Raw genomic sequence first — 13,605 nt, 5'->3', positions numbered from 1 at the left:
CTTTATGACCGTCTCTGTAAACAATTTAAGTAGTAATGTCCACGAGTTTTTATGATCCAAACCATTTTGGTACTTCGGTAATTGAGCCCGCAAAACACAGCTCGGGAGGTTAAATAGTCATCTTGATAGACTGAACGACTTTTTTCAAAGGGAAATTTGGATCCATACCATTAAAAGATCATCACTTTAGATCCATACCATTACTATCTCACTTACATGTGGGTCCACATGAGTCAATAACATGTGGGGTCTATGATATATATCTAAAGTTTGGATCTTTTAATGGTATAGATCCAATTGTTCCTTTTTCAAAAGTTCAAGAATTAAATTAAACATTAGAAGATAGCTAAGAGCATGTATAACATAGATACTATGTTACAGTTCTCCAAGCATTAAATACAGATAATAACTTTGTTTATATAACCTAATGTATCTAGATCTTGTATCTTGTTCGCTAGAAAACCCAGACACGATTCATTTATGTGGATTATATGAATGAAACTATATAATAGACTTGAAGAATCGTGGTAAAGACATTCCTTCGTTAATGTATCCTATCTTGTATTTTTTTATGCTTACCTCTTTGATGTGTCTTAAGATACATGTTATTTATATGAGTTGTACATGTACTAAGAGATGAAACTAACTATATTCCGGAGGCACAATACTCGCTACATGCCGTCTTGTATTGCAACTTGGGTTTCGATTTGATGTAGCGACTACATTTTTGTGTTTTTATTCGTAAAAGAAGAACACAAATACTCAAATGGATGTAGCGACTGACATTTTTGTACTTTTCTATAACCATTCGACAACGTTCTCTAGATATATAGGACTATAGGACGAGAAGTTCTCTAAATATAGAGGTTCTTTTTACTCCTGGGGCGGACTAGATAGTGTTTTGGATAGACCTTCAACTATCTTAGAATTTGGTCTAAAAACAAATTACTCCTTAGCATTCAGTCTAAAAGAAATAAATCGATGTAACTAGCAACCGTATTTGATGAATTAAATGTATTATATGACATTTTTTGTTAAATTTTAATCATGTATTGAGAAGATGGAAATTAGATGTGTGGTACCAAATTATATAGGGTATTATATGTTAATTTTTTTTGTTTTCGACTACCCTAGATTCAAATCATGGGTCCGCCACTGCTTTTCTCTTTTTATATCATTTTAATACTTCGAACAACATGTTAATCAAAACTAAAATATATGTAAAATATTTGAGAGGATGGCAAATACATACATATAAAAGTAGTATTTTATGAGTCAGAGAGAGAAAGCAACCTAGATTGATGGGACATAAACAAAAAAATATTTTTTGATATGGGTGTTCGAATGAGTATTATCGTCGGAGATAATGGTAGACAAATAGAAGATGTATTTTTTGGTGGGTAGACAAAAGACAAAATGAGTCTTGAAAAAATGATGGTATTGTTGGAGTTAGCCTAAGGCTAGATTAACAGTGACACATAGTGGTTGAGGTTGAGTCGTCGTTTGGCTCTGTAATTGGGCTATCGTTGCCGAGTGTCTAGGGAAACACTCAGCAAAGTAACTTCTTTACTGAGTGTCTCAGTCAGACACTCGGCAAAGAACTTGTTTGCCCCCACAGCAAAGTCTCCGTCTCCGTCACTTTTCACGTCACAACGACTTTTATTTGCCGAGCACCAGATGGCACTCGATAAAGACTTTATGAGTGATCGACATAATGCTCTCGACAAAGAATTCATTGCCGATGTACGGTTCACAGAGTACTTTTTACCGAGTATTTTGTAGGCTTTACTGAGTGCTAGAGGCACTCGTCAAAGCAATCTGTTTCGGTAACGCTACTTTATCTTAAAAACACACACTACTTGCTGTAAGATTTGTTGCGAGCGAATGAAATATACTGTACACGGTAATGAATGGCTTTGCTTCTAAGTCGATGACTGAACGGGGGGGATTGCTTTCATTCAAAAGGTGCTAATGATTATTGCTTGCTAACCTCCAAACCAAATTTCCCGGCCGAGCCCTCAGATCAGATAGCCGTAATCGAATTCCAATCCGTTAGTTTGCAATCATCAAACGGAGAAAAAAGACTATTGGCTTCGAGTGCACAACTCATGGACATCCATTAGCCCATGACCTCTCCTTATCCCATGGGCGACGAGCTTAGGCTGTTGATTCAAGCAAGAAGTGGCCATTGCTTCCACGCAAACGCTGGATGTTACCACGCCGAATCGCAACGTATACCAACCCCAAATTCTACTTCTACCGCTCTATGGCCGACCTACACCGCGTGCCTGCCCTAGAATACAAGGAATAATCATTTTTTATTCTTATCCCACGATATAAAGCTATGCACACGTACATCGATGTTGTGATATAGAGAGAATTAAATGTATTTCTTGATTTTTGAACCAGAGATGGTGTATAGTGGAGAGATATCAAAACTGTTCTCCAAGCACAAGAGATAACTAAGAGAATCTATTATACAACAGAGCGTCTACAAATATAGTCCACGAATAAATACAAAAGTAAAGACGATTGTATAACATCGGATCGATAGAACAAACGACGAATTCGTACATTAGAAAATGATGCGTCTGTTGCTACTTAGGTTACGAGCCAGAGATGTCTCTTCACGAAAAGGCGGCTCCACGATTTTTTTTTTTTGCAAAAACCTCTTTAGCTACCTTAAAATCTTTTATATTAAACATCACTGTATATGTCCTTATATACTGAGACTAAGGGAGTATTACATTACATATAGTATATACGTACGGCTGCATCTTTTCTACGACAATATAATATGCGGAATCCACAGTTCCAGGGCATGCATGATGATGAACACCGTATAGTAATCTGTCTTGCACTGGCTCTTGGGGCCATCCAAACAATGTTATCTTCTCGGAGTCCGAAGAATTGAGGGCCAGAAGACTGCCACTGGCTGACCATTCTGATTTTAATTTTAGAAAAGAAAAGTGCGCCACCCTTGATCGGCATGCCGGTGCCGGTGCCGGTAGCCGTCACGCCCACGAGCTCGTCAGTTAGCCACCACTGCCGCCATGGTACGGACCGGCGTATAATTATGCCGCGGCACAGGCGGATCCACCTCGACCTCGTGGCGCCGGGCGCCCTGGCTGGTTCGGTTGGTCTGCGCCCTGTGCCCGGACACCGGGTGCAGAGGAATCTCATCGCCTTCGCCGGGATGCGAGCCGCGTCGGCGGGACTGCTGGGGCCCTTGCAAGTTGTCCGGCTTCTCGCCCGATGCGCACACAAGTAGCCTTTCATCATGTACACCCTGCGGTTCTTATTTAAGACTAGCGACACTACAATACTAATTGTTTGTCTAAATATGCTAGCTGCCAGCGTAGTTCAAAACTTACTAAAGTAGAACTAAGAATCGTGCTCCTACCTTCAGGTTCAACGGCTATTACTGTTAGCATGGGTCTGCATCTGGAGGTTTGTGGCTGAAGGATAGTCAAATTTGTTGAATATCAGTGGTAACGAGACACATAGAGTAGACAGAAAGTGACAGTTTCGTTGTTTATTGCAAGTAGGATCCTGTTTATATACAACTGACAGTGGTCATTCCTAATGGGTGTGTCTCTTGGATATGTGTTCGTCGAGCCCCTTGGATTGATCACTGTTGTGGGCCTTCGTTCTCCGAAAGTCCTCAAAAACGTGATTTAACAATATCTTCCAAGTGTGATATGTGAATAGGTACCTTCGGACTCGGGCTAAAAGCATGTACGATGTAAAAAGCATGATCGTGACGAAGGTTGGAGTTGTTCCGAAGCTACGTGCAGGGGAGCTTCGGCTGAATGGCGGAAAAAGTAACCGACTTAAAGAGGAAAAGACTATCTAGTCCTCATAGAATTGTCTATAAGTTAATAATAAATGTAAAGGGCATGGATGTAATTTCTCACAGGCTGCGTCCTATGCCTATAAATAGATGAACAGTACCCCCGTACTGTTCACGCTGACATGTACTCGCTTTCGCATCTTACTTTTACCTTTGTCTTCTGTTAAGCTCAAGGTACAAATGTAATTTGATATTGCTCTCATGTATTCATGATTATTTAATAATAGATATTTATATTATGATGTCATATAATTGTTTATGTTGTTTTCCTATGTTTCATAAGCTTCATCCTCTGTTTATACATGTCATATTTATGAAGGTATGTCCTTCATAACCTTCGTCCGAAGATCGTTATATCCTAAGGAAAATAATGCTTCGAAGGATGAAGGACATTAACATTTAACATTTTGTGTTGCCTTGTTCTTAACTCATAGCATTTGAGAACAAGTCCCCAACATTGGCGCCCCACCTCCGGTGAACTATTTCGACCACCTTCGGCAAGCACCGACCTTCATTATGCCGTCGAAGAAAGCTTCAACACCAGGGACCGCCACACTGCAGCCGCTGGACCCAAACCAGAAAACTCTTTCTCTTCGAGAGGCTCGAAGCCAGAAGAGGAAAGCCACCAGTCCAACACTCTAGGAGGAGGAGTTGGACCAAGAGATCAGGGACATGGAAATAATCCATCAGCAAGTACAAAGGAAGAAGGAGAAGATGGCGCAGCTGACTAATCTTCAAAGGAAGATCGACGAAGCCACTGAGGAAGTGCGTCATCTTGCTCAAGATGAACAGGATCGAAGACCCCAACACAGGGAGCTTCGTCAAGAAGGCTTGTTCAATGAAGATGGATGGTATGATGATTTTAATCATGATGCCTTTACTTTTGATAATGCTTCTCCCTTGGCAGCAGGACTTCAGGCTACTCCATGACCCCCGTCATACAAGCCACCTCAGCTTCCCATGTATGATGGGCATTCAGATCCAAAACAGTTTCTGATGAGCTACGAAGCAACTATATCTTCGTATGGAGGCAATACTGCAGTTATGACGAAGTCCTTCGTCATGACAGTCCGGAATGTAGCCCAAACATGGTATTCTTCTCTTCGGCCAGGGACTATCACGTCGTGGCAGAAGCTTAAGGACATGTTGGTTACCAGCTTCTAAGGCTTTCAAACGAAGCCGGTCACAGCTCAGGCTCTGTTCCAATGCACGCAAGACCACGAAGAATACCTTCAGGCATATGTACGAAGGTTCTTGCGATTGAGGGCACAAGCGCCTACGGTGCCCAATGAGATTGTCATTGAGGCCATGATCAAGGGTCTTCGCCCAGGACCTACTGCTCAATATTTTGCCAGGAAGCCTCCACAAACTCTGGAGAAGGTGCTCCAGAAGATGGATGAGTACATCCGGGCTGACAACGACTTCCGCCAAAGAAGGGAGGAAGCTTACAGATTCTCGGAAATGACCAGGGGCTTCAGAGGAAGAATTTACCTGAGGCACGTCAGGTCAATCCATAATTCCACTCAGAGTGACGACAAAGGAAGTCAGCCTCAGAGGTCACAATACACCTCACAATCTTCGAGGCAACAACAGAGCTCTTTCAGACCACCAGCTCCAAGGGGCAGAGGCGCCAGGGGCTTCGGGGGAAGATTTGGGGATCAACCTAGAAAGATCTACTGCTTATTCTGTGGTGAGGACAAGGGCCATACTACAAGAATGTGCCAAATCACCATTGAGAAGCAAAAAGAGATAGCAGAAGCCGAAGCTCGGCAGAATCAGCCGAAGCAGGTCTTGCACACTGCTTCGTGCCACTCTCCCTACATACCAGAGTATGTGGGCAATCATCCCACAACTTCTGTGGCTTCGGCTAGTCACTCACAGGCTTCCTGGCCACAACTCCCACCCCCGCCACCACTACAGCCGACCTATTCTCGAGGTTAGCCAGAAGGGCGCTAGTACCCTCAGCAGCAACGTGAAGTCAGGGAGGAATCCGAAGCTCGCACAATCAATAGTACTGTGCCAGAATCAAAGCACATTTATTGAGCGATATCCTATCCCTAAAGTACTTTTGTGTTCTATGTCATTTTGTTTTTCAATAAGGAACAAACAATGCAGGACTAGTTTTAATTTCTTGTAATAGTTTCACTTTTATCAGAATGAAATATATCTTCTTCAAATATTTACGAAGCTCAAAAATTGCTGAAGCTCAAAAGTCGTTCCTAAGGGAATGCAGAGCGTAAGTTTCGCCGAAGCTACAAAAAGTCGTTCCTAAGGAGCACAACGTAAGTTTCGCTGAAGCTACAAAAAGTCGTTCCTAAGGGAGCGCAGTGTAAGTTTTCTGCTCAAAAGTCGTTCAAAAGGGAATGCAGAGCCAAATACTGCCGAAATATAAGGCGAAGAAGTTCAAAAGGCGTTCCTAAGGGAACGCAGAACTTACACCGAAAAGTCAACGGTGATACCGCCGAAATAGAAGGCGAAGAAGTTCAAAAGACGTTCCTAAGGGAATGCAGAACTTACACCGAAAAATAAGTGGTGAAGCCGAAAAATAAACGGCAAAGAGATTTTGATCGTTCCTAAGGGGACGCAGAGATTGTGTGTTTCAGCGTGGGTGTGTGTCTTCGGCACTCGCATCATTCTTTGCATCATATCATCGCATCATCTCGCATAGCATCACATCATACATCATATCGCACCAATGACACGAATTAAAAACGAAGTCGATCTTCAGAGAATGCTTTACAAAAATGAAAAGGTGCTAAGGCACAAAGTAAGCTGAGAAATACAGCTTCATCAGCTCTGATGTGAAAGAAGAGATCTATTGTTTATGAAGCATTGATGTTTTTACGAAGCTTGGATGTTCTTACGAAGCGTGGATATTCTAACGAAGCACAAAAATTCTTCTTTACGAAGCATAAAAAGAAGGGAAGGTGTTTTTTCGCCGAAGGCTCAAAAACGGTATGTATATAAAAGTTTCATGCATCGCAAAGAAGTAAATTGCAAAAATAGTTTACATATTAGATTCAAAACTATACACATAAAATATTACAGACTTAGTTCAGGAAATGTTACATTAATCACCTAAAAACGTTTTTACAATAACTACTACTCTTCCTTCAGAACCTTCTCCGCAACTTCATTAAGCAATTTGTTAACGGCTTCGTCAACAACAGATTCAGCTATATTAATAATTTCCGGTGCTTCCTTTGTTTCCGGGTCGGCCAGGGGATCAAACGGTTCTGGTGGCGGAGATAATTCAGCTACAAGAAAAATTATTTTTAATCAGTCCAAAGCCACAAAAACAAATGCCGAAGTTAGATGCCACAAAACAATACCTTTGTGTTTTTCACGCTCAGCAGCTTCTTCAGCTCGTTTTGCTTCAGCTCGGGCCTCATGGATGTCTTTTTCACTTTTCTTCATAATTTCATGAGCCATTTCTCGGCCACCATTCTCCCACACATCATTATAAAATTTTCCGCCCATTAAGGTTGCTTCAGCTGAAGGGTCCTTCGTGACGTCCGCGGAGAAGGCAGCTTCGGCATGGGCCATGGTTTTGATGTGATCGCACCCCGCATTCTCCAAGATTGCTGAAATCCCGCGTGCACCAAAAAATGCACATACATCCCCCAGGTCACTTAAGATTTCTTCAAAGGCTTCGGCCTCTCTGCTTATCCATTCAATAACACCCTCAGGGTCACCTCGTATAAAGTTATCTTCATTGGAATAAGCTCCCACGTTGGCGAACTAACCTTTATCTTCTCCACGCAACTCAGGGATTTTTCGAAGCATCTTTCTTTGGATGTGCGAAGTTCTTCAACTGTTTTTTTCTAAATAATTTTTCCAGTACTCACTAATGTCTCGGTTGGCCTCTGCGAGACCACATTTTTCCTTGGCTTCCGCCAATTGTTTCCGACGGTCTTCAATCTCAGTTTTTTGGGCCTCGGATTGATTTTTGAAGCTAGTTTCATCCTCCTTTACTTTATCCACCAATGAAAGTAGAATCTTGTCTTTTTTCGTGGCTTCGTTTCTTAGCCTGATAACCTCTGATCGAAGGTTATTGAGAGCTATAGTGCAACTCTCATCTTCAGCATTCTTTTGCGCCCTTAGGGCATTGCTAAGTATTAAGCCCTGCAAGACAGAATAAAGGATTAACATAAGAATAAAAAGACTCCAATACAGAGTCCATAAGCTTCAAAATTCACAACTTTTGTACCTTCATACTGTTGTATGCAAGACTATCTGCAAGATCATCCTTCATCATGGCACAAAGGCCAGCTTTGAGCTTCAGAAAACCCATACTTCTGGCCATCTCCCGGCAGACGGATAATTCTTTGTTGTCCGGGAGGCAGTACAAGAAATCATCTTCATCTGTACAGTTAAACACTAAGGCCCCTTTCGGGTACTTCAGTTCTCGGGCATAGTGTTTAGCTTCAAAAATTTCCTCTTCGGATAATCTCTTTCCTGAAGCATGTCGAATGATATAATCAAGATCTTTTGAGAGTGCTTCAGGGGCAAGGGATTCGGCTTCTTTGGCCGCACTCTTCTCAAAACCTATATTAATATCTGGAGTTATTCCTTCGGCCTTCTGCTCGGTGGCGGCAAGCTTCGTCTCAGTAGGCACTGTAGGCTCTGCCTCGGTTTCAGCTTGGGTTATTGTAGTCTCGACTTCTATTTGCTTAGTATCAGCTTTGGGTTGCGTTTTGTCAGCTTCGACAACTTTCCATGTAGGAGCAGGACTTATGGAGTAGGTTGTTTCTAAAATATCTAATACATTTACCATCCTTCTTCTCTTAGGGGTTATGGCAGAAATCTTTTCTGCCTTCAACGATGTTGCTTCTGTTGAAGGACTTAAAATCCTTGGCATCTTTGTTACTTCTTCAGTCTTTGACCTTTCAGCCTTATCTTTGTTAACCTTCGTTTCAACTAGCTCAACCGAAGGTGCCTTCGGCATTATAGCCGACTCTTCAGCCTTCTGCGTAGGAGGAGCAGGTTCTCTTGATTCAGCAGCTGAAGAAGCCTCCCCACCAAACTCAGGCACCACAGCCGGTTCAATATAGCGCGACCGGTGAGTAAGAACCTTTAACTTTTTGCCCTTCAGCACAGGCTCGTCTGGAGTGGCAGAAGTAGCAGCTTTTCTCTTCTTTCCCTATCCTCGCAGCAGATAGCGGTAGTCGGGATAAACAAAGCCAATGGCATCAAAAACTCTGTTCAATCTCTTCTTTCCCCGGCCTCCGAAGGTTGTGGATAATGCATTATCTTCTGCCTTGGAATATGATCCAAGCAGTTCATCACTTGTAGCTTCGATACATTTCAGCCAGTCGTTGTTTGGTTCATCAAACTTATCCCCATATCTAAAAGTATACTTCAGCCGGACCAGGTCACCTTCGCTAGACTTGGTGACAGTCTCCTTCGGCATTTCCCAGTTCTCTACAAGCGACCATACTCTGAAGGCTATATGCTCTTGGATTAAATCTCTTGTACTAATGAAAAAACAGACAGTACCAAATGCCTTCTGACAAGCTTCCGCAACATCATCAATTTCAACCTTCGGCCTTCGAAGGCTGAAGCGGGACCAAATGGGGCTCATAATGACTTCCTTAATATCTTCTCTTGCCTTCAAATCATTCTTCACGTAAAACCATTCCTCCATCCAAGCTCCGGGCCATCTTTTCTGGAATGTTGGCACCGGGTAGCTTGCGTTGGGGCGAGCGGTAAATCCATAACAACCAAAATTGTTATGATATTGTTCTTTGTCCATGGCCTTCGTCTCATATACAAGTTCATGCATACTGCAAAAGCATTTCGCGCTTGGCTCCAGCCCTTGACTTCTCACAGCCCAAACAAAAATCCCCATTCTAATAATAGCTTCGGGGGTTATCTGATGAAGGTAAATCTGATAAATTTTTAGCACTTCGACTACAAACCTGCTCAATGGAAACCAAAGCCCAGCTTTGAAGAAACTTCGGTAAATCACAACTTCGTCTTCCTCGGGGGCAGGGACGTTGTTGTCTCCACCAACTGTCACAATAGACATATCCCGAAAGTACCTTCCTCTCATATTGTCAAGATGACTCTGTTTAATTGTTGATTTCCCAAAAATTGTATGACTCGGCCTCCACGGCCGATCCTCAGAATCTTTTCCCCCGCTTTCAGCATCATAATCATCAGTGTCACCGGTATCTTCAGACAGGCCCTCCAGTATCTCCTTAATAATCTTCTCTGTATTTGATTTTGCCATTGACTCGATAAACCTAGCTATGTAAGGATTCATAACCTTATTCTCCTCAAAGAGCTTCTCCTCTTCAGTTAGCTTCGTCTCAGCAGCAACCTTCTTGTCTTGAGACATTTTTTCCTTCGGAAATGACGAAAATGTGTCTTTCAAACCGAAGCTTAGGAAGCTTGAGAAACTAGCAAGCGTTAGTGAGCAAGAGCTATAAAATTGAGAAAATAAAGCAAATGGCACAAGCAGCGTACCAAATGTGGTTGGTGCGAGTTCTTATTTATATGCTTGGCACGCTCCAAATTGGGGGGCCCCATCCGTCATTGACTGTTGCTATTCTAGCAAAGGGAAGGTGTTTTTTTGAACCTTCGGCTTAAGGCCTTCGTCCATGTCGCAGTCTGAATTCGTTATCTTAAACTAATTAATACTGTGAGGGGCTACTGTTGGGGGCCTTCGTCCTCCGAAGGTCCTCAAAAACGTGATTTAACAATATCTTCCAAGTGTGACATGTGAATAGGTACCTTCGGACTCGGGCTAAAAGCATGTACGATGTAAAAAGCATGATCATGACGAAGGTTGGAGTTGCTCCGAAGCTACGTGCAGGGGAGCTTCGGCTGAATGGAGGAAAAAGTAACCGACTTAAAGAGGAAAAGGCTATCTAGTCCTCATTGTCTATAAGTTAATAATAAATGTAAAGGGCATGAATGTAATTTCTCATAGGCTGCGTCCTGTGCCTATAAATAGATGAACAATAACCCCATACTGTTCACGCTGACCTGTACTCGCTTTCGCATCTTACTTTTACCTTTGCCTTCTGTCAAGCTCAAGGTACAAATGTAATTTGATATTGCTCTCATGTATTCATGATTATTTAATAATAGATATTTATATTATGATGTCATATAATTGTTTATGTTGTTTTCCTATGTTTCATAAGCTTCATCCTCTGTTTATACATGTCATATTTATGAAGGTATGTCCTTCATAACCTTCGTCCGAAGATCGTTATATCCTAAGGGAAATAATGCTTCGAAGGACGAAGGACATTAACATTTAACATTTTGTGTTGCCTTGTTCTTAACTCATAGCATTTGAGAACAAGTCCCCAACAGTCACTATGTGACATGTAACTTTAAAACATGTTATTTTGTAACACCCCCTTGATCAATCCAAGTCCATTTGATCATTTGCAAGCTGTCTTCCAATATATTATCTCCTCAAAAACCCTGTGTGAAAAATAAGGAGTACACAATATCTTTTGGATCATCAGTAAAACTCATATTGAACTCCAAAAGAGAAATATGCTTGTAATCATCATTCCTAAAAACCCCCTGTGTGGAAAATCAATGATGAAGCATATAGCTTAGTTGATATTATCTCGTTAAAAACTTTGGATGAGAAAACCTTAACAAGGCAAAACTCATACAAAGAAAAGAGTGTAATATGATGGTTCAAAACATGTCAAATATCACGAAGAATTATTCCCCCTGATCCTTGCAAGCATTTAAGTCTTCTCATACCAATCACCTCAACACATTTCTAAAATGTGGAGTATGGTAGATATTTTGTGAATTAATCAGCAAGATTATCACATGACTTTATTTGCAAGATATTTATATCTCCATTTTCCTTAAGTTCATGGGGATAAAACAGTTTAGGAGCAATATGTTTTTGTTGCTCCTGATATAACATGTTTCCATCTGAATAACACAAGCTAAATTATCTTCATAGATAATGGTCGATGATTCAATCAAATCATAGTACGTCATTGTTCTCCCATAGACCTCTAGTCCAAAGAACAATAATATGTCTACAGTCATTATCTCAAAAACCCTAGTGGGGAAAATAAATTATGAGATATATAACTCAGGCCAATATTTCTCTAAGATAATCTTGTCAGAAAATCTGAGAAATCAACATAGCAGTCAAGTTTCCTTAAAAAACCCAACGGGGAAAATAAGGAGGGTAGTCATACTCTATTGTTGATCCATTTGAACTCTAGGGAGATAAACTCATAACCTAGTTCAAATATAACAATATCTATGTGATAATGTATCATCCTCGAAAACCCCTACGGGAAAAATAGATGATACGACATAGGCCTTGTGTTGATGTTGCCTCGTTAAAAACTTTGAATGAGAAACCTAAACATGGGAAAAACTCATGCAAAGAAAAGAGTACAACATGATGTACAAACAAGTTCTTCCGATCAAAAGGGGAACTCCCCTTGATCTTTGCAAATCACAAAGTCACCTCATACCTGCTCTCAAACACATTAAAAAATGTGGAGTAAGGTAGAGACTTATTTTGTAACTTGTTTTTCATCTAAACAACACAAAGTATAATTATCTTCATAGATAATAAGGTCAGTGATATTAAAATCATGACCACCACATACCCTTAGTATGTAGTATATCATTCTGTACAATCCCACGAAGTGTGCTACAGAATGATTAGTGTAAGTGACCATTAATCTCTGTTGATCAACATTTATCAAACAGTAGGTCCAACTTATTTGAAGTATGTCATTGATCTTGTACCTGGGGATCTTCTATAGATATCCAAGATCAGTAGATCCAACTGTAACCAAATCATGAGTACACATAGAAAACATAACTCGATCTCATGTGCTGTTAACTAGCAAATTATTTCTAAGCAATATCCGGCCGGATGTTCTTGCAATATACAATAACACATCTTATGATCTGAAAGAATCAAATAACAATGATTCCCTCATATTGAATTTCTTCAATATATATTGGATATAGACAACTTTGTACCTAAGATACTCAAGATAGTTTATTTTGAATTGAAAATCTCTTACAATTCATATCCTCTATCTTGAACTCCGTCGATAAGTAATATATTGTTTAGGAATATATTGCACATATTTACACAGAGAGTAGAGAGAAAGTGACAGTTTCGTTGTTTATTGCAGGGAGGATCCTGTTTATATACAAGTGACATGGGTCATCCCCAAGGGGTGTGTCCCTTGGGGATGTGTTCGTTGAGCCCCTTGGATTGGTCACTATGTGACATGTAACTTTGTAACATGTTATTTTCTAACAAAATTGAGGTGGCAAAATGGAAACTATCGGGCGCATAAAGACTAGGGGTGAAAATGGGTCAAGAATACCCACCGGTTACCGATACAGATAGTAAAACCTGTTTATTATACAGACATATATTTTTATACTCGAGATGAATATGGGTAGTACTCATATAGTGTAGATTCAGATAGAAAGAAATAGCCGAATACTTGGATCAGATACGGGTATCTGGGCTTCGGGTACCTGGGTTTGTTTTTCTGTGTAATATTGTTATAAAATCACCGTATGCATCAACCCATAATAATGACTACAATAGATATTTTGGCTTGCACTCCAACAATATGGGCAAATATCCAGTCATGAGCAGTTGGTTCACGTTGTCGAAAGGATATTGTCGAGTACTCGGGAACCGGGTACCCGAAATAGGCCCATGGCCTCTTCAAAAAACAACCCACATGCCAACCAAGTCTCTGTAGAGCAACTCC

This window comes from Zea mays, chromosome 5 (assembly GCF_902167145.1).
Source record: "Zea mays cultivar B73 chromosome 5, Zm-B73-REFERENCE-NAM-5.0, whole genome shotgun sequence".
In the NCBI taxonomy this organism is placed as follows: Eukaryota; Viridiplantae; Streptophyta; class Magnoliopsida; order Poales; family Poaceae; genus Zea; species Zea mays.
This window is presented reverse-complemented; position numbering follows the sequence as displayed.